General features: G+C 38.8%; 1 protein-coding gene across 1 annotated transcript in view; it reads right to left on the bottom strand.

Moving 5' to 3' along the window:
• The window catches only part of Cntnap2 (contactin associated protein 2), a 2,202,731-nt gene that overhangs the window by 708,882 nt on the left and 1,474,808 nt on the right, over nucleotides 1-19,041 (bottom strand). The window lies entirely within an intron of this gene.

Consider the following 19,041-nt stretch of genomic DNA (forward strand, 5'->3'; position numbering starts at 1 on the left):
GTACAAATGGTGACAGTTCAGCATGTGATTTTTATTTCTGATCTTTTACAAAGTTCACTTGGAATTTTAGAGATGTGGGGCATGAGCATGAAATCTTGAAGTCAATTTTTTATGTGGCTCAAAAATGTGCTTTGCAAGCAATACTGAATGACATAATATTCCAATGTTTTCACTCGAATATTATTTTTATATAATGTCACATGTGATATATGAATATCCTTTATATGTAACTCACCCTCAAGCCTTTTAAGTATGCTTATTTATTAAACAACAGCTACAGCTACAGTTTGACCATTGTGCTAGTCCTGGGCCAGTTCACTTGAGACTGGCTAATTAAAACGAACTATTCATTGTCCCACAGTTGTGGAGACTGGAAAGTCAAAGGTTATGGAATTGAATATGGCCAGAAACTGCCTGCTGAATCACTACATGGCAGAAGGTCAAAGAAGCAAAATATGGCTGACTTCACCCTTTATAAAATATTCATTTTTATTTATGTGTGTGCATCTGTTACATGTGTCAGGATGCCCACAGAGGCCAGAAAAATGCCACACTCCCTGGAGCTGGAGTCGCAGGTAGTTGTAAGCTACCCAACATGGTTTCTGGGAGCCAAACTCTTTCTCTGAAAGAGCAGATGCTGCTCTTTCACTGCTGAGCCATATCTGTAGTCCTAGATTTACCCTTTTATAATTACACCTGTCCTACTCGTGGTGATGAAACCATCTATGACGATTAATCTCCACTGTCAATTGGATGAGATCTAGAATCACTTGGCAAATGGACCTCTTGGTATGCCTATGTAGAGGATCATATTGATTAGGTTAATTAATGTGGGGGTTAGATCTAGTACCATGGGGATCACCATTCCCTGTTCTTGAGTCCTGGAGTGTATAAAAAGTAGAATGTGAAGTAAGCACAGTAAATCATGCTTTCTGCTTTCTGCTTGTAGATTTGTTGTGACCAGCTGCCTCAGGCCTCTGCAACTTGGACATCCCCACCATGATGGACTACACCCTTCAACTGTGAGCCAAAACAACCCCTCTTCTCCCTTAAAGTGCTTTTGTTAGGGTATCCTATAACAGCACCTGGAAAAGTCAGAAGAGAAGATAATCTTGGCGTGATAGCTATGGCCTTCCAAAGCACGGCAGTTGTAACATAGACATCTAAAGTGGGCTCTTCTACTGTACAGGAATTGAGATGTGTTTGGATGGAAGTTTTTCCTCCAAACCTCAAATCCTCTATTCCTGTGTGAAAACATTTTTTATGGTCCAGCAAATTTGCCATACTCATCTCTGTTTCTAATCTTTCTCCTGGAGCATCCACACTGTCTGTTACTATTTGGTTGGTAATTATAAAAAGCAGCTGAAATGGGGACTTCAACAAAGACATGGGTTACGGACCATATGTTCAAGCAGAGAGAAAAGGTAAAATCCAGTATCTCTAATGAGTAGAATTTTAAAAAGCAATTAGGATCCTTGGAGTTGGCTACCTTGAGTCAAGACAGCTAAAAATCACATCTTTTATACTTTCATCTTGATTGATTTATCTCAGGTTCTTTTCTGTGATCTTTATTTTAGATTTGGGGGTGATTTTTAATGAGTTCACTATCTATAAAATTATGACCCTTGCTTGGAAATGAAGGCTCTTGAAATAAGATAAGGTGAGCTTAAAAGAAAAATATGTTAAAGTGAGGTAGGAGGACATTTGCTGAAGCAAGGGAAATCTTTTGCACCCCTAATAGGACCAGAAGAGGGTATTCAAGAGGCAGACTTCAATGGTTACTTTTCATTGTCAGCTTGAATCTAGAACTAGTCTCAAGGAGGAATTGCTTAGATCACATTGACCTATGGTGACATCAGTGTGGGATCGTCTTAATTATGCTGATTGACACAGGAAGACCCAGCCTAAAATTGGATGGCACCATTCCAGGGTTTCTTTCCTAGACTATATTAAAGGGGACAGAAGGAGCATTTGTGTATTTTAGTTTTTCTCTTCTCTAGATGGTAGATGTGATGTCACCAGCTCTTTTGTGTTCCTGGTGCCTTGACTTCCCTGCTGAAATAGACTGAAACCTTGAATTACAGGCTAAAATAAACTTCTTCTCCCCCAGGTTACTTTCTGTTTGCCCCCTTTATCATAGCAAGAGAAATGAAACTAGGACACAGCCTCAAAAGGCTTCTGCTGGTTTGTCAGACCAAAATTGTGTCAGAGGCCAAAACACAGTCAAGAGACCAAAGATGCAAGTACGGAGAGTAAATGCTCGTGCGTGAGATCATGCTTCCATTCGCAAGCATGTGCATGGTGTATGTATGTGTGTGTGTCTGTGAATATATACAGATGTAAACACACTTGAATTCTCGTGTGTATGAAGGCTAGAGGTCAAACTAAGGCATTGCTTCAGGAGCAGTCATACTCATTTTTGGGACAGCATCTCTCACTGAGATCTGGGCATTGCTGGTTAGTCTGTGGTGGACAGGGTCTTGTCTCTGCTTTTCAAGCTCTGGGATTTCTAAACCTGTGCCAACAAATGTGGCTTTTTTAGGTGGGTGCTAGGGAGCAAGTTCAGGCCCTCATGTTTTTGTGGTTACACTTTACCAACTGATATGGCAACCTCTACTTTTGTGGATAAGAAAATAAAGTCACATTTTCAAAATGCTCTTATATTTGAAAAATACCATCCACCTTTTTTCTTTTTAAAAAAATGAGTCCAGTTTTGATCAACTTCTTCAATTTACTTCTCAATTAGACCTTTTTAGGAAGAAACTTCTAAGTAAATCTCAGATACATTTTTTTGACATTCTCTGTTTGTACCTTGATTCTGAGATTCTCTATAGAGAAAGCAAACCTAAGAAAAATCAAAGTACAAATAAGATTCAGATGGCTGGCAGAATATTTCTTTCATGTACAATACTATAGAAATGAATGTTCCTGAAACCAAAGCCGTAACAAATCTTTATTATATTTCTGAAAACATTTGTTTCCTTAATTATGTTTTGGAGAGCCTATTTTTCCTAAATCTTTCAGATAATGGATCACACTGTATAATGTCACCTCCACTTACCACACTCATGCATCAATCTACTGTTCATGGTGAAACTGATAAAAATGGGTGTCACTGGAGAAGAATGACATGCTCTCGTTAAAAACAGGCATACTGCTGACTTCTTTTGAAAATTGCTCTAGGGTAGGTGTACCAGTTGAAAACATATTTCAGATACTTGGATTTATTATGCCAGGCTCCACAGGCAATATTGCTGGACTTAGAGTTTTTATGCAAGAAACTCTCAAATTTCCTTAATTTCTCCCCTAAGATCATTAAGCATATCTGTAATTCAGCTCTTTCCTCGGATCCACTTCGGGCTTGAAGATTCAATCTATCCCCATCCTCACCTCCAAGTAGTAAAATATATGTGCTTTTAATTGCTCTTTAAATTTCATAAACCAAAATAACATATGGTTGTTTACAAAGATCTAATTAGCGCATTTACCTAAATATGCTTTCATGGTTCTGAAGACATTAAAATTAAAATGCAAATTATAATATGGATATGAGAACGGAAGGAGGATAATTTTAACCAAAGTGCCTGCAGGCAGATGATTTTCTTGCTCCTAGCTTTTCCCTTTGAGGGTCCTGCCCTGAAGGAAGAACTATTATCTGCAATCAGAAGTCTTCATCCAATGGTTGCATAAGATGATATTAACAGAACTGGGGCATTTAAAGAGATAGTATTCATATAGCAAAGAATTTTCTCCGAAAACCAGCACTGAATACTACCACAAAAGAGACCAAAACAAAGAGAACAAACATCAATGACGACAAAAGCCCAGTTCTTGGAGTAAACCTAGCATAGTGAATATTTTAAATCAGTCCAAAAGAGTGTTTTCAAGAGAAGATCCACCTACTAAACATTTCTCAGAACCAATTAAGAGTGGCGGTGGTGACACATGCTTATAGTTTCTGCGTTCCAAAAGCTGAGGAAGGAATCTTTCTGGGAGTTTGGACCAGCCTAGTCTATATAGTAAGTTGTAGTTTAGTCTGGGATAAAGAGTTATACTTTCATAAAATTAACTGGATAACTAATTAACTAGAATATTTAAAAACAAAGCTGGTTTAAAAAGTCAATTCAATAGAACCCATATATGATATTGCTAAAGTATCCAAGAATAATATTCTAGATAGGTCATGGGTCTAGGGGAAAACCTCCTACCAATATTCTGCTGAAGAACATAGTGATAAAATGAGTCCTAATGACATGCTGCTATACCTGTAGATCAGTGTATCACTCAAGCCTTATCAGAGAAGCACCTTCCTGCAGGAAATGGGAACTCACACAAGACCCACAAATGGACAGTGTGCAGACTGGGAGACTTTTGGAGACTGTGGAGGAGGTAGAAAGATAGAGGCAGAGGTGATAAATTACTCCAAGTGAAAGTGTCCTCCAGACACAGCAGGACTGATACACATATGGCCTCATTGACACTGTGGCAACATGCACAGGGCTGGCACAGGTTCAAGGCAGATGGGGTCCCAGCACTGAGGGAGGAAAGTAGACATAGGGTCCTACCTCTAACCATGAAGTGATTACAATTGATACCCAATGATAAAGAGAAAAACAGTTTTCTCTAACAGAGTATCACTGAGTATATATCAACAAGGGTCCAGAGTAGGCTACATGTTTGGGAGTAGTTGGACAACACAAAATGGATTCCATGCATTTTCTATGGTTTTCTTTTTTTAATTGATTTTTCATTTTTTAATATTAGTTAGTTTATTAACTTTGTATCCCATCTGTATCCTGCTCCCTCATCCCTCTCAACCCCACCCTCCCTCTCTCATCTTCTCCTTACCCCTTTCCAAGTCCACTGATAGAGGAGGACCTCCTTCCCTTTCATCTGACCCTAGCTTATCAGGTATCTTCAGGCCTGGCTGCAAAGTCCTCCTCTGTGTCCTAGCAGGGCTACTCCTAACTTGGGTGGGAGGGAGGGTCAAAGAGCCAGCCGTTGAGTTCATGTCAGAAATAGTCCCTGTTCTCGTTACTAAGGTACCCACTTGGATACTGAGCTACTGTGGGCTACATCCAAGCAGGGGTTCGAGGTTATATCCATACATGGTCCTTGGTTGGAGAAACAGTTTCACAAAAGACCCCTGTGCCCAGATATATTTGGTCCTTGTGGAGCTCCTGTCCTCTCCAGGTCATAGTAACTCCCCCTTCTTTCATATGATTCCCTGTACTCTGCCGAAAGTTTGGTTATGGGTCTCAGTATCTGCTTTGATACACGGCTAGGTGGAGACTTTCAGAGGCCCTCTGTGGTAGACTCCTGTCCTGTTACTTGTTTTCTGCTACAACCAATGTCCATCCCATTTGTCTTTCTAAGTGAGGGTTGATCATTTTACCCTGGGTCCTCTTTCTTGTTTATCTTCTTTAGGTGTATAGATTTCAGTATGTTTATCTTATAAGTCTAGTACCCACTTATAAGTGAGTATATGCCATATGTATGTCTTTCTCCTTCTGGGATACTTCACTCAGAATGATCTTTTCTAGGTCCTACCATTTGCCTGCAAATTTCATTATTTCCTTGTTTTAAATTGCTGAGTAATATTCCATTGTGTAAAAGTACCACAATTTCTGTATACATTCCTCCATTGAGGGACATCTGGGTTGTTTCCAGGTTCTGGCTATTGTGAATAAAGCTGCTACAAACATGGTTGAGCAAATGTCCTTATTGTGTACTTGAGCATCTTTTTGATATATGCCTAGGAGTGATATAGCTGGATATTGAGGTAGCTCTATTCCTAATTTTCTGAGGAAGCACCAGATTGATTTCCAAAGTGGTTGTACAAGTTTACATTCCCATCAGCAATGGAGGAGGGTTCCCCTTTCTTCACAACCTCTCCAGCATGTGTTGTCACTTGAGTTTTTTATTTTAGCCATTCTGAAGGGTGTAAGGTGAATTCTCAGGGTCATTTTGATTTGCCTCTCTCTGATGGCTAAGGATGTTAAGCATCTCTTTAAGTGTTTCTCTGCCATTCTATATTCCTCTACAGAGAATTCTCTGTTTAACTCCATACCCCATTTAAATTGGATTGCTTGATTTATTGCTTTTTAACTTCTTTAGTTCTTTATACATTTTGGATATCAGCCCTCTTTTCTTCTCTTTTGTTCTTTTCTTTTTTTTCTTTTCTTTTCTTTTCTTTCTTTCTTTCTTTCTTTCTTTCTTTCTTTCTTTCTTTCTCTCTTTTCTTCATCTTGTTTTGTTTTAGCTTGATTTTTTATACTGGTATTTTTTTGTTTTTTGGGTTTTTTTTTGGTGTCTCATTTCATTTCTTTTCCCTTCCTTCCTTCCTTCCTTCCTTCCTTCCTTCCTTCCTTCCCTCCTTCCTTCCTTCCTTTTTTTTTAAAGAGAGAGAGAAAGAACAGAAGTTTGGTGGCCTTTGCCAGAGGCAGAACTCAGGTGCCTGCACCTCCCCAGGCCAGTACAGCTGGCCCTGGTGTTGAGGATACAGGTAAGCCAGCCCCGAGGGCATGAGCATGAGAGAGCTGTCCGGCCCAGATCTGGACTCTAAATTGGCCCACCCTAATGTCGACTCTATCTATGAAGTGCTGGGATTAGTGAAGGGGTTGGTCCTGCAGATCCAAGGCTGCAGGATCTCCAGGGCACAGGGCAAGAGTAGGATGATAGAGAGGAGTCGCAGTGAGGATTCAGTATTGATAATGTAGGGGAGGCCAGAGGACCAGACCAATGGCTCACTGAAGTGAACATTTGCAAGTAAAGCTGAGCAAAGGGGCATTCCATGTGACACATCACAGCTTCCACAGCAGAATGGTTTTTTGTTTTGTTTAATTTTGTTTTTTATTTATTTTTATTTTCTTTATATTTTATTTTGGGGGGGTTGCCAGGGCAGAAGGTGGACATGAAGAAATAGGGAGATGAGTGGCGTTGTGGTGCATGACATGAAATTCACAAAGGATCAACAAAAAGTTAAAAAATGGTTACACTAAAAACGTTTTGTGAATGAGGAGGTAGAGAAAATCTAGGAGGAGATGGGAGTAGAATGATCAAAATATATTATATGGAAAAATTAATAAAAATAAATAAAGCCAGTTAGGACTATGGTCCAATACTGAGAAAGTACAAACCTTTTGCAAGGCAGGATAGCCAGACTCTTCAAACATCTCTGTCTTCATTAGTGTATATTAATTACATAAAATAGTGGGTTTTACTAGGAACAGTTTTTTTTTTTTTTTTTGGTTCCCAAAGAGTATCCTATCTCCTTTTTTTTTTTTTTTTTTTTTTTTTGCAAAGGCCCAGAGTTTAGAACATCCTGGTTCAGGTTCAGGCACAGCAAGTTAGACAAGAACCAACAGTTGCTGAATAAGACTAAGATATGACTGTCATTCACTGATAAATTTTTGTACACACACATATATATATAATATTTTTTGTATATAAAAGTTTGCATACACATAATTGCACATATTATATTAGTATAATAAATAACATATAATATATAATTAGTTATATACTATCTAGTTATAAATACTAGATTATATACTATTAATAAAATGAATATAGTATTATAATATATAAATATAATAGATATTAATGTATTTTGTACTTATATTTATTAATTATGAGAAAAACAAATTTTTATTGTGCATTTGCTAGTGGCATTATAGATTCCAAATAATGAGGAGGTTTAAAAAGAAGAATGTGTTAACATTGTCCTTGCAAATCTATCAGTTTGAGAGAATTCCTAGTAATAACCAATACTAAATATCTGATGCTTAATACTTTACATTCTTTCCTCTGGTTTTCTCAATGCCATGAGGAAACACTCTTCATTTAGAACAGTAATCATCATGCTTCTAAATTTCTAAAATGAGATGGCAATAGCTCTTTGTACTTTCCTTGTGACTGGAAAAACTGTGTGTAAAAAGAAGACACTGGAGTCACAACTAGAAAAAAACAAAAACAATTACTGGCAGAGCATCCATTAATAAGGTAGAGGATTCATTGCTTTACTCATATCTCGGGATGCATGTGATCTATTATGCCACACACTTGGAAGGAGCGTGATGATTATCTATCCACTATCACTGTACACAGGCTGAAAGCCATGCTTGGAAGGAGTATGAACAGGATGAGACTTTGAAGGTTAATGAGAGATGCCTGACACCAAACTTTGTGTCAACTACAAAGTCTATCTGAATGTCTAGTTGCGATTTGACTTATGTTCTTCCAAAATCACTGTCTGGATTCTCAGCCCTGGGCCAGTTTTCATTTTGTGTGTCAACTTGGCTATGCCAAGGGCTATCACAAAGCTCCTGACATCTTGTTTTGGAGTGTGCTTCTGCAGTGTTTCTTGATATATTAGCATGCCAATCCCTATACTGAGTGAATATCACACCATCCATCTCACATGAAACTAAGTAAATAAGTACAGAGGAAGAGAATTTGCCTCCGTGTATTTGGGATGGCTTTCTTTTTTCTGATTTCAGGCATCAGCACTTGGGCTCTCAGTCCTTGGAACCTGGACTAGGACTTTCCCAGTAGTCCCTTTAAGAGATAGGTAGCTATTGGATTGCTTTGATTAAAACCCTTATGAATATGCCATAGTATCTGTGGATGTGTTCTTATCAGAAAATTGAGTCTTTATAAATATGGAAAGTTAAGTATCTCCAAAAAACGCCCATTGTGGATTTAGGTTAGGTCCCAAACATCTAAATCAAATTTCTACTGCCCCTAAAACAAAGCAAATAAAAAATTTGAGGGCTAATTTGAAACACAGAAGACTTTATGAAGATGGATTCCTGGAATGAAAGGACATGGTGACAATTCAAGGATGTCCTGGAGCCATTAGATACTGGAGGACCCAGTAGTAAGGATTCAAGTCTTTGAGGAAGCTTGCCACTGCCAGCTCTCTGATAACGAATCCCTGACTTACCCAACAGTGTCAGGATAAATTTCCTTTAAGGTATCAAGCGGCGTTATTGTGGCAATTATAGAAATACAAATAGACCTGTCCATGTTAAACATTTATCATAACAACTGTTAGGAAAAAAACAAACAAACACGTGATCATACACATTTTTAATACCATACACTGAAATCAGGAAACTCCCTAAAGAACAAATTAAAGGTAGGTGAACTTTTGAATTATCAGCTGACCAGAAAAATCACAACTTTAATAATAATAACAATAATTAATAATAATAATAATAATAATAATAATAATAATAATAACATCTAACCTGATTTTACTTGGGGGAAAAGAGTGACAACTCATAGTTTATATTGTGCTTTTGCAGAATAGATTTTGTGGATGAGTTCCATCTATCATTGTAAATTTCTTCGATCTTATCAGAATGAAGATAATTACTTGAACTCTATTACATCAAAAAACTTTATGCAAATTAAGTTACTTAAAAGATTATGGTTTAATATCCAAGCCTCAGCTAAGCACATTGAAAAGCTATCTGTAATAAATAATATCACATTGTGATGATGCACCACTGCCATCCTTTAAGAGTGGAATAAGGGCTGTCTTTATAAGGACTATTACACCCATCTTTTCATCGCCTGCAGGTTTAAACATTTTTAGAAGCAGAAACTATAGTAACAGCAGCTTGCAAATGAAGCGGTTTGTAAATCGTTTTCTCCCAAATAAAACAACAACTTGAAAAAAATGCCCTCTAAGGAGAGATGAAACTGTGAAATCTTTATTTGGCATTCGGGGGGTTGCTGCATATGCCGTATGCACACACGCACACACATGCGCGCGCACACACACACACATACACACACAATCCTCCCCCGAAGCTACATTTTTCTACCTCAATCCCTTCTTCTGTCCACAGTGGGAAGCTTAGACGACGCTCTCATGCCACCATGATGGGATATCTATCCTCTTTCTCCATGTGTATTCCACAGTTTAACGTTTCCTTCAGAATATTAAACAAGGAAAGCAGTTTTTACACTTGGAATGTAGTGTTTACATTTTGTTTATACTTTGTTTTTTGAGACAGGGTCTCACTAGAAAGTCTGGGTTGACCTTGAACCTACCTCCTCTCCACTTCCTAAGGGCTGGGATTTCAGGTGAGCTCTACTCCACTTGTTATTTTATATATTACACTTCCATCAAGCATGCCCAGCAGGCAAAAAACACACTCGTTGTAATAGTATGCAGACATATTTTGTTACCTGTTTTATTATTTAAACTCACAAAGCTTAAAATTTTTCAAAGGCCCAACTGTCTATGATTATCACTGAACATGTGTTGAGAATTCTTTTACTCCACTTAAAGAGCCCTCCAAGTATCCTTTGTTCCCACCTTATCAGAAAAGAGCCTTTGATACTTCTAAGAATGGTTAGTTCCACCCTCGGGCTGTTGCTGTGGGCAGCAGCAATGACATCTCATTTAGGTTCCTCTGGAGGTAGGTGAAGCAGCCAGTTTAAGGGGGCAGGCCCCAGGAACAGTGCCTTCTCAATGGGGTGGTAAGATAACGAGATCATTTTGTCTCGAGTAGCTGAGAGGCAGCATGCAGTGGTGGAAAGAAGATGAGCTTAAGATTCACTTCAGCTTCATCCAAACTGCTGACTCACCCTCTCCATGGATAATTACTTCATCACTCTTAACCTCATTTTATTTGACTAAAAAAAAAAAAAAAAAAAGAATGAGCATAGACATGCTGCATAGATTAAATAAGATAATATATGTCAAAGTACACCCCTCAAACATGAGTAATAGTCACACGCTCTCACAAGTTGGCTCTTTTCTTTTCGAAAAGACAATATGGACTGGAGAACTGCAATGGTGTGACTGAGATCATGGCCAAGTACACTGTACCTCATACAGACGACATAGAATGCAAGGGATTCAAAACACTCGGGTTAGTGCTTCATGTGAAAACGCTGCATACTATTGGCAAATGTGACTCAAAACCCCGGGTTCCGAGTCTAGTGAAGGAATCATCTTATCATTATATATTCTTACTAAAACAAATGACTGTATGTATAAAAACGGAGGACTGGGGAGACCGTTCAGAGAGTAAAGTGCTTGCGTACAAGGACCTGAGCTTGGTTCTCTGGTACACAGTTAAAGCCAGGCATGGCATCACATCTATAATTCCAACGCTGGAACTGTAGGGGGAAAGGAGAGACAGGTGGGTACTCGGGCTCAATGGCCAGCTCTTCTAGTTTATATAGTGGACTTCTGGTCTAGCGAGTGACCTTGTCACAAGTAAGTAAGTAAATAAGGTGGGGACATGATCATAGAAGGCATCCTAATATAGACTTCTGGAGTACATACTTCCCTGCATGGAGAGCAAACACATGCACATGTCTATAACACACACACACACACACACACACACACACACACACACATACACACACACGAAAAGCTGTCTCTATTGATGGCTGCTGCCCATTTTCTTTTTTTAAATATTTAAAAAATTTTTAATATTATATACAGATTATTCACTTTGTATCCCAGTTGTAGCCCCTTCTCTTATTCCCTCCCAATCCCACTCTCCCTCCCATGCCCCTTTCCAAGTCCACTGGTAGGAGAAGAGGACCCTTCCCTATCAGGTCTCATCAGGACTGGCTGCATTGTCTTCCTCTGTGTCCTGATAAGGCTGCTCCCCCCTCATGGGGATCTGACCAAAGAGCCAGCCACTGAGTTCATGTCAGAGACAGTCCCTGTTCCTTTCAGTAGGGAAACCACTTGGAGACTGAGCTGCCATGGGCTACATCTGTGCAGGGGTTCTAGGTTATCTCCATGCATGGTCCTTGGTTGGAGTATCAGTCTCAGAAAAGACCCCTGTGCCAAGATTTCTTGGTTCTGTTGATATCCTTGTGGAGTTCCTATCCCTGTCAGGTCTTTCTATCGCCCCCTGAACACATGGATGAAATAAGGATGCTTTTGATTTCATTAATTCCAGATCAAAATTGGCTTTCACTAACCTTGAGTAAAGCTGCAACCAAATCACAGTTTTGAGATTTTTTTTTAAATGGAAGAAGCAATACCTTGAAGGATCAAATAAAAGAACAAAACATCATTGCAAATAAGGAAGGCCTTTTGTGCAGTATGAATTTGCGAAAGCTGGTTGGCAGAGCTTCTTCAGAGGAGAGTAATGTTCTGAAGTCTGAAGCCTATCTAGAAATGTCTGGTCTTCGTGTCACCTTTTTGTTAAATCACTTATGCTTTCAACACCTCCCAAATGACTCCTTAGGATTTAGTTTTAATTTTCTTGAGCAACAGTCTCTGAATTCCACTAATTTTAATTGAAAGGCTATAATTTATAATAAAGGGTTTGTATCAAAATCCTGTGAAGGTGGGTTGTAAATGGCATTTTCTATGACTTTAGTCTTCCTTTGGTTGTCCTGTTTAAACAATCCACTCAGCAATTAAAAACAAGGAAACCATGAAAGTTGCAGGCAAATGGTGGGATCTAGAAAAGATCATCCTGAATGAGGTAACCCAGAAGCAGAAAGACATACATGGTATATACTCACTTATAAGAGGATATTAGACACATAGTATAGGATAAACATACTAAAATCTGTACACCTAAAGAAACTATGCAAGAGGGAGTACCCTGGGTAAGAAAATCAATCTTCACTCAGAATGGCAAATGGGATGGACATCTGAAGAGGGAGAAAACAGGGAAAAGGACAGGGGCCTACCACAGAGGACCTCTGAAAGACTACCCAATAGGGTATCAAAGCAGATGCTGAGACTCATAGTCAAATGTTGGGCAGAGTACAGGGAATCTTAGGAAAGATGGGGGAGATAGAAAGAACTAGAGGGGACAGGAGCTCCACAAGGAGAACAACAGAACAAAAACATCTGGCCAAAGTGTTCTCTGAGATTGATACTCCAACCAAGGACCATTCATGGATATAACCTAGAACCCCTGCACAGATGTAGCCCATGGCAGCTCAGTATCCAAGTGCGTTTCCTAGTAAGGTGAACAGGGACTGTCTCTGACATGAACGCAGTGGCTGGCTCTTTAATCACCTCCATCTGATGGGGTATTAGCCTTACCAGGTTACAGAGGAAGACAATGCAGGTAGTCATGATTAGACCTAATAGGCTAGGATCAGATAGAGGGGGGGGGGGTCCTGTGGACTTGGGGAGGGGCATGTGTGGAGAAGGGGGAGGAAGGGTGGGTTTTGGAGGAGAGGAGAGAGAGACCTACAGGGGGGATACAAAGGGAATAAAGTGTGATTACTAGAAAACATTAAAATTAAAATAAAAGCCCTCCAGATTACGAAGTACAGCATGGTGTTTGTTGTACATTTGAATAAACAGATCATTTGTGGTCATTGCTTTTCATATTCAGTCAGAACTAAATGGTTCTAAAGAAGTTGAGTTGATATTTAATTTAAACTTGTGACACTTTGTCCAGGAATACAATCATTATAATGACACAAACTCTCTTTAGTAATTTTATTCTGATAATTTAAATGATTTGTGCTTTAGATCCCGGAATGTTAGATTTGATGTAATTTTACAATAAGTCCTCTACGGAGAGGAGGCTTAACATTCCAGGGAGCTTCGCTATTTTGGGAGAACATGGCTTCATTTCGACAGCAAATTAAAAAAAAAAAAAAAAAAGCATGATGGTTAATGAGCTTAAGTTTGAAGAAGAGGTCCTGCAAATGATACAGCTCATTTTCTGGTACGAACACACTCATCCATTTATTCTGGGTGGCATTTCTTAAATATCACCGTCCTTCCCTTCAGATCTCCATCCCACCACATGAGCCAATTGAGAGGTGGACAAGCTTGAGGCTTGTCCACTACAGACTCCACCAGAAATCTTTAGATCTGGGCATAATTGTAATAAAAACTAATGTTCTGTAGGCAATTATTTTGTTCTTGGAAGAAAACCTGGGAAGCATCTTAGTCTTCATCCACTGTCAGGGAGTTGAGAGATGTGTGGAAAAGGGTCTGAAGAAGGTCTGCCTAGTTGCTTTAAGCAAGCAATTTTGTTGTCTCTATGATGAGGTCACTAGATCCTAACTTTTCTCGAGATGTAGGTTAGAAAATGGAACTCTTTGTCTGCAGCTGAATGGCAAGTTTTCTCATCCGCTCTTTTATGTCCTACAGTGTCTTTGTGGAGTTCAGGGAAGCCTAGTCTGACCAGGCTTATTTTTTGTGGGCTCCTGATCCATGTGCCCTGCCTCAGCATGTCAGCCAGTGAATAGAAAACCACACAGGACATTCCCACACTGGGTGTGTTAAGATAAGGTTTTTTACTCCTCTCTATTATTGCTGTCATCTATTGAGGATTCAGGAGTGGTTTGGGAAACATGGATCTAAGACCTTAAGTATTTAAAAAATAAAAAATAAAAAAAAAAAAAACACAGAACCTCAGATAATCCAAGATTGTGCAAATTGCTTCTGATACTTTCTTTATAAAGTAGGCGATATATTAATCTGTAAACTTTAAAGATGAATATATAATTTGCTGAATAACATCCTTAGTCAGAAGTGTCTAAAAACAGAAGTTCCAAAATGGAGAAGGAGGGGCATGGAAAAAGTGATACATCTTTAAAACGACCAGTGAGCAGGAGTCATGGAAACTTCCATAGTGTGGTGAGATCACAGAGGAAGCAGGATCTTATAACTCTTGCTTTTCCTGCTCCTTCATAAAAAGAAAAAAAAAAAAAAAACAACAACAACAATGCATTTGTATTTTGGTGGATAATGGTACTTGTTTTATAGTAGTGAGGAAATCTTGGGAGGTACTAGCCTGGCAGATGTGATAAGGAAAGTAGCTGGGTCCTAAGAGCACACAACAAAGATGCCAACAAGAAGGGAAAAAAGGCTGAATTGCCTGAGCACATGGAAGGGAAGCTGAGGATTGTCTAGGTACCCACAGTCATCTTTCAAGACAACCGGAGACACTGTTTAACTAATAGTGAAAAAACCTTCTGAGAAACTGACATCACCATGGCCTAAGTAAGAATTTTCACCCAATAGGAGTCAAAATGAAGGAAGTTGGTTGCACAGGTAAATGGGAGGGGAGCATGTGTTTAATGAGTTTCCTCAAAAGCCTAAATACATGGTCTTAATGCATGGCATAGAAATTTTACTTGAAGTCTCGATCTGAAGAAAATTAAACACCTATGCGAAGATATGGCTTCAGGCTACTAATTTTAACATTATAATAAATGTTTCTGAAAAAAATAGTGCGGTAACATTTATGAGACAAAGGCATATTTATTCATATTGAACATTTTCCACTGCATTTTCTTAAACTGAATAGCAAAGGATTGAGGAGAACATTGCTTTATGCATTAGAAAGTACAAACAGTGACAAAGGTCCAGGATAGTCACACTAGACAATTGTAGCAATTACCCCCAGGAGGTAGATTTCTAACTATATTTAATATATGTCTTTTATATAGGAGAGGGGAGTGCATCCTTGAAATGTCAACGATATGGCTGTTCAAATAAGTCCTGGACAAGGATACCAGCTGACATGCCAACATGGATGGGGAAAATCTCACAAGTGCCCATCCCTAGATGAAGGGCTACAGTCAGTTAATGGCTGCCAGGAGAGGCAGGATAAATCTTCCTGGGAGATTAGCCCACACCTTGTTGGTTGTCCAGTATCAAGTGGTCACTGTCCAAAACATACAGGTACAAGCAACACTAAATAAATTTAGCAGGCTGTATTTTATATACTTGTATGTATGTATACAAGAAACAATAATACTTAAAGAAAAAGAAAATAACTAATAATAATGAGGGTGCAAAAAGAGGTTGATGTAGAGGAGTGGGAACAGTAGGCAGTGAAAACAGAATATAAAAAGAGGATTGAGGGTGGTCAAAGTCTATTATTTACAGGTATAAAATAGAATTAAACCTATAAACAGCAGTAAAAATGGAAAAAATGTCACTTTTTTTAAAATTTTACTAAACTTAGTGTATCCTTTTGGTTTGAGGTTTCAGTTTTACTTTTCTGTAGTTATATAAATTAGTTGTTTTGAAAAATAATGTAGAAACAGCTAATATCATTGTATGTTCCTCAGAATGTTTCAAGTGAAACAGATACGTTCAAGTGGTTGGTAGAGAAACATGGTAATAGAACTCTCTTATTCTGCTAGTAGTGATATAAATTTGTACAATATATGTAATTAAACATATAGTGGGTGTGCATAGATACTCTTAACAAATGTGTGCAACAAATTAATGCAAATGTTTGCCAAGGCCCTGTCTGCAAAACCTTGAAACTTAAAGTAACACAAATACTAGTCTGCTGTGAAATAGAGGATGAACTGAGTACACGGAAGAGGACAGCAATAAGAATAAGCTGTGTTGTTCTCACCATGAATAATCGGGTCCAAGTTAACAGTGAGCAACATGCCCTAGGCACAAAGGAGCACATATTGCACACTTACACAAAGTTCAAGACCGGAAACTGCTAAAGCAGTTTCAGTAATTAGGAGAGTGGTTACCCTCGGGATAAATAGTAAGGGGTTTTCTGGGGTAGAAGTAAAGTTTTCTCTCTTAGTTTGAGTCCTGGCTACATGTGGGTATGAACTTTGTAATGAGTAATCAACCAGTGTATCTGTGATTTGTATCTTAATAAATTCTACCTTCAGAGAAAGGCTAGCTTCAGGTTAGAGACAAGAGAAGTGTGACCTTGATTTGTCTGAAGCGTGATGACTTACAGACCATTTTACAATGGAATACTACTCAGCTATTAAAAACAAGGAAATTTGCAGGCAAATGGATGGAACTAGAAAAGATCATCCTGAGTAAGGTAACCCATAACCGAAAAGACATGCATTGTATATACTGGCTTATTAGCAGATGTTAGCCATACAATACAGATTTTAGCCACACTAAAATCCTCAGACCTAAAGAAGCTAAGTAACAAGGAGGACTCTAGGGAGGATGCTTAATTCTCATTCAGAAGGGCAAATAGAATAGACAATGGAAGTAGTTGAAGAGAAGAAACAGAACTGGAGCCAACCAGAGGTGTCCTCTGAAAGACTACCCAGCAGGGAATTGAAGCAGATGCTGAGACTCACAGTCAAACTTTGGATAGAACACAAGGAGTCTTATGGAAGAGTGGTGGGATAGCAGGACCCAGAAGAGGAAAGGAGCACAACAAGAAGACAAACAAAGCCAACAAACCTGGGTCCAGGGGATCCTGCAGAGACTGATGTACCAACCAAGGGTGATGCAGGGAGAGGACCTAGACCACTTGCTTAGATGTAGCCCATCAGCAGCTCAGTTTCCACGTCGGTTCCCTAGTAAGGGGAGCAGGGGTTATCTCTGACAGGGACTCTGTTGCCTGCTCTTTGCCAGGCCAAAGGGGAACAGGATGCAGGCAGTCCTGATGAGACTTGATAGGCTGGGGTCATATGATAGGGGAGGAGGTCTCCCCCTTTCTGTGGACTAGGGGAGAGGGATGGAGGGGATGGAGAGAGAATGGGACCAGAAGGAGATGATGTAGGGAGCTAAAACTAAGATATAAAGTGAATAAACTATTAAAATATATATATATATAGAGAGAAAGATGTCTTGGTCTAAAGCCAGAGAGAACTAGATTTGAATCCTTGTATTGCTGCTTCTAGCTATATAAACTACAGAGAGTGCTTGATGAGGCCAGAGATAGAGGCGGAGGCCAGATTGCGGAAGACCTTGCAAAGACAAGATAAGGATTTAGGGCTTTATTGTTAAGTGTGATGGAAAGCTGTTCTGTTAACACCACAGACCCAAAGAGACTTTGTAGGAATAAAAGAACACTAGGAACTGTATTGTAATGCTAGTAACAACAGTATTTCAAAAGGATTCACTTAGTGTCCCTGCTGCAAAATATCTTTATCTTGAAGGAGAGAAAACTGGAATAAATCCTGAGAATGTGTCTTTATTGTGATAGGAAACAACAAAAGGATGTGGAGAAAGCAACAGGATAAAATCTCAAGGTACATTTTGTGGCCGATTTTTCTTGTGTAAATATTTATCCACTGAGCAACAGCCAAAAAGCACGTGACCTGCTATTAGGGGCAGAGAGCAAACACTTTTCAATATTCCTTGGATTATCTCCAAACTAAAACAACATAAACAAAAGGCTTAAAAAAAAAAGACTTACTGTTTTATTTCATTTGTGTGTTAAGTGTGAGTGCGTGTGTATGGGTATGTGGATGTGGATGTGGATGCGGTGCCTGTGGAGGCTGGATGAGGGCTTTGAGTTGCGTAGAACAAGAGTTACAGTTGCTACCCAGCTCCAGTTCTGGGAACCAAACTCGAGTCATCTGTAATAGTTGTTCTTAATTATTTCATTCTGAATTACTGGTCCCTTTCTCCAGTCATGCCCCATCCTAAAACAAACAAACAAACAAAAACAACAAAAAAAGCAAGCTATACAACTTCATCATACTGATATTAAAATAGAGAAAGATTCATTTTATACTCTCTCTATGTTGGTAAGGCCTTAAATCATTCAAAATTGTTTGTTGGCCAAAAATGCATTTGGGAGAAATAGTATGTTTTTCCTTGGGTAACTCACTTAAAAATAAATTGAGTTTTATAATGATAATCATGAAAATTGAAATAAACATAATATGAATAAAATCTACAAATATGGTACATCTTAAGAATCATTTTTTTCCTTTCTATATGAACTGCTGAGTAACGTGTTAATTAAAAAAAAATCCCTGGAAACCATATTTTTTTCCGGCATCATTACAAATAGGAATGACATCTCTGTGGCATCACTTCACAAATTCAAGTACTGTGAACTCACTGTGCTCCCAAAATCAAATGCGTATATTGAAGTCTTAGTATCTCAGATTGTGACTCTGGATAAAGAGCCTAGAAGCAGGTTATTAAGTTAAAAGTTAGTTGATAGGACAAACCTCCTTTATTCAACATAAAAAACAAAGAAATGTGGCTGTACTCTGAGTCAGAGGAGGAGATCACATGATGACCCTGGGGCAGGGAGGGGGTAGCCATCACTAAGAAGAGAAGAGAGGCCTTGGGAGAAAACTGACAACAGCTAGATTCCTGAA

The sequence above is a fragment of the Meriones unguiculatus genome, chromosome 3, assembly GCF_030254825.1.
Source record: "Meriones unguiculatus strain TT.TT164.6M chromosome 3, Bangor_MerUng_6.1, whole genome shotgun sequence".
Classification (NCBI taxonomy): Eukaryota; Metazoa; Chordata; class Mammalia; order Rodentia; family Muridae; genus Meriones; species Meriones unguiculatus.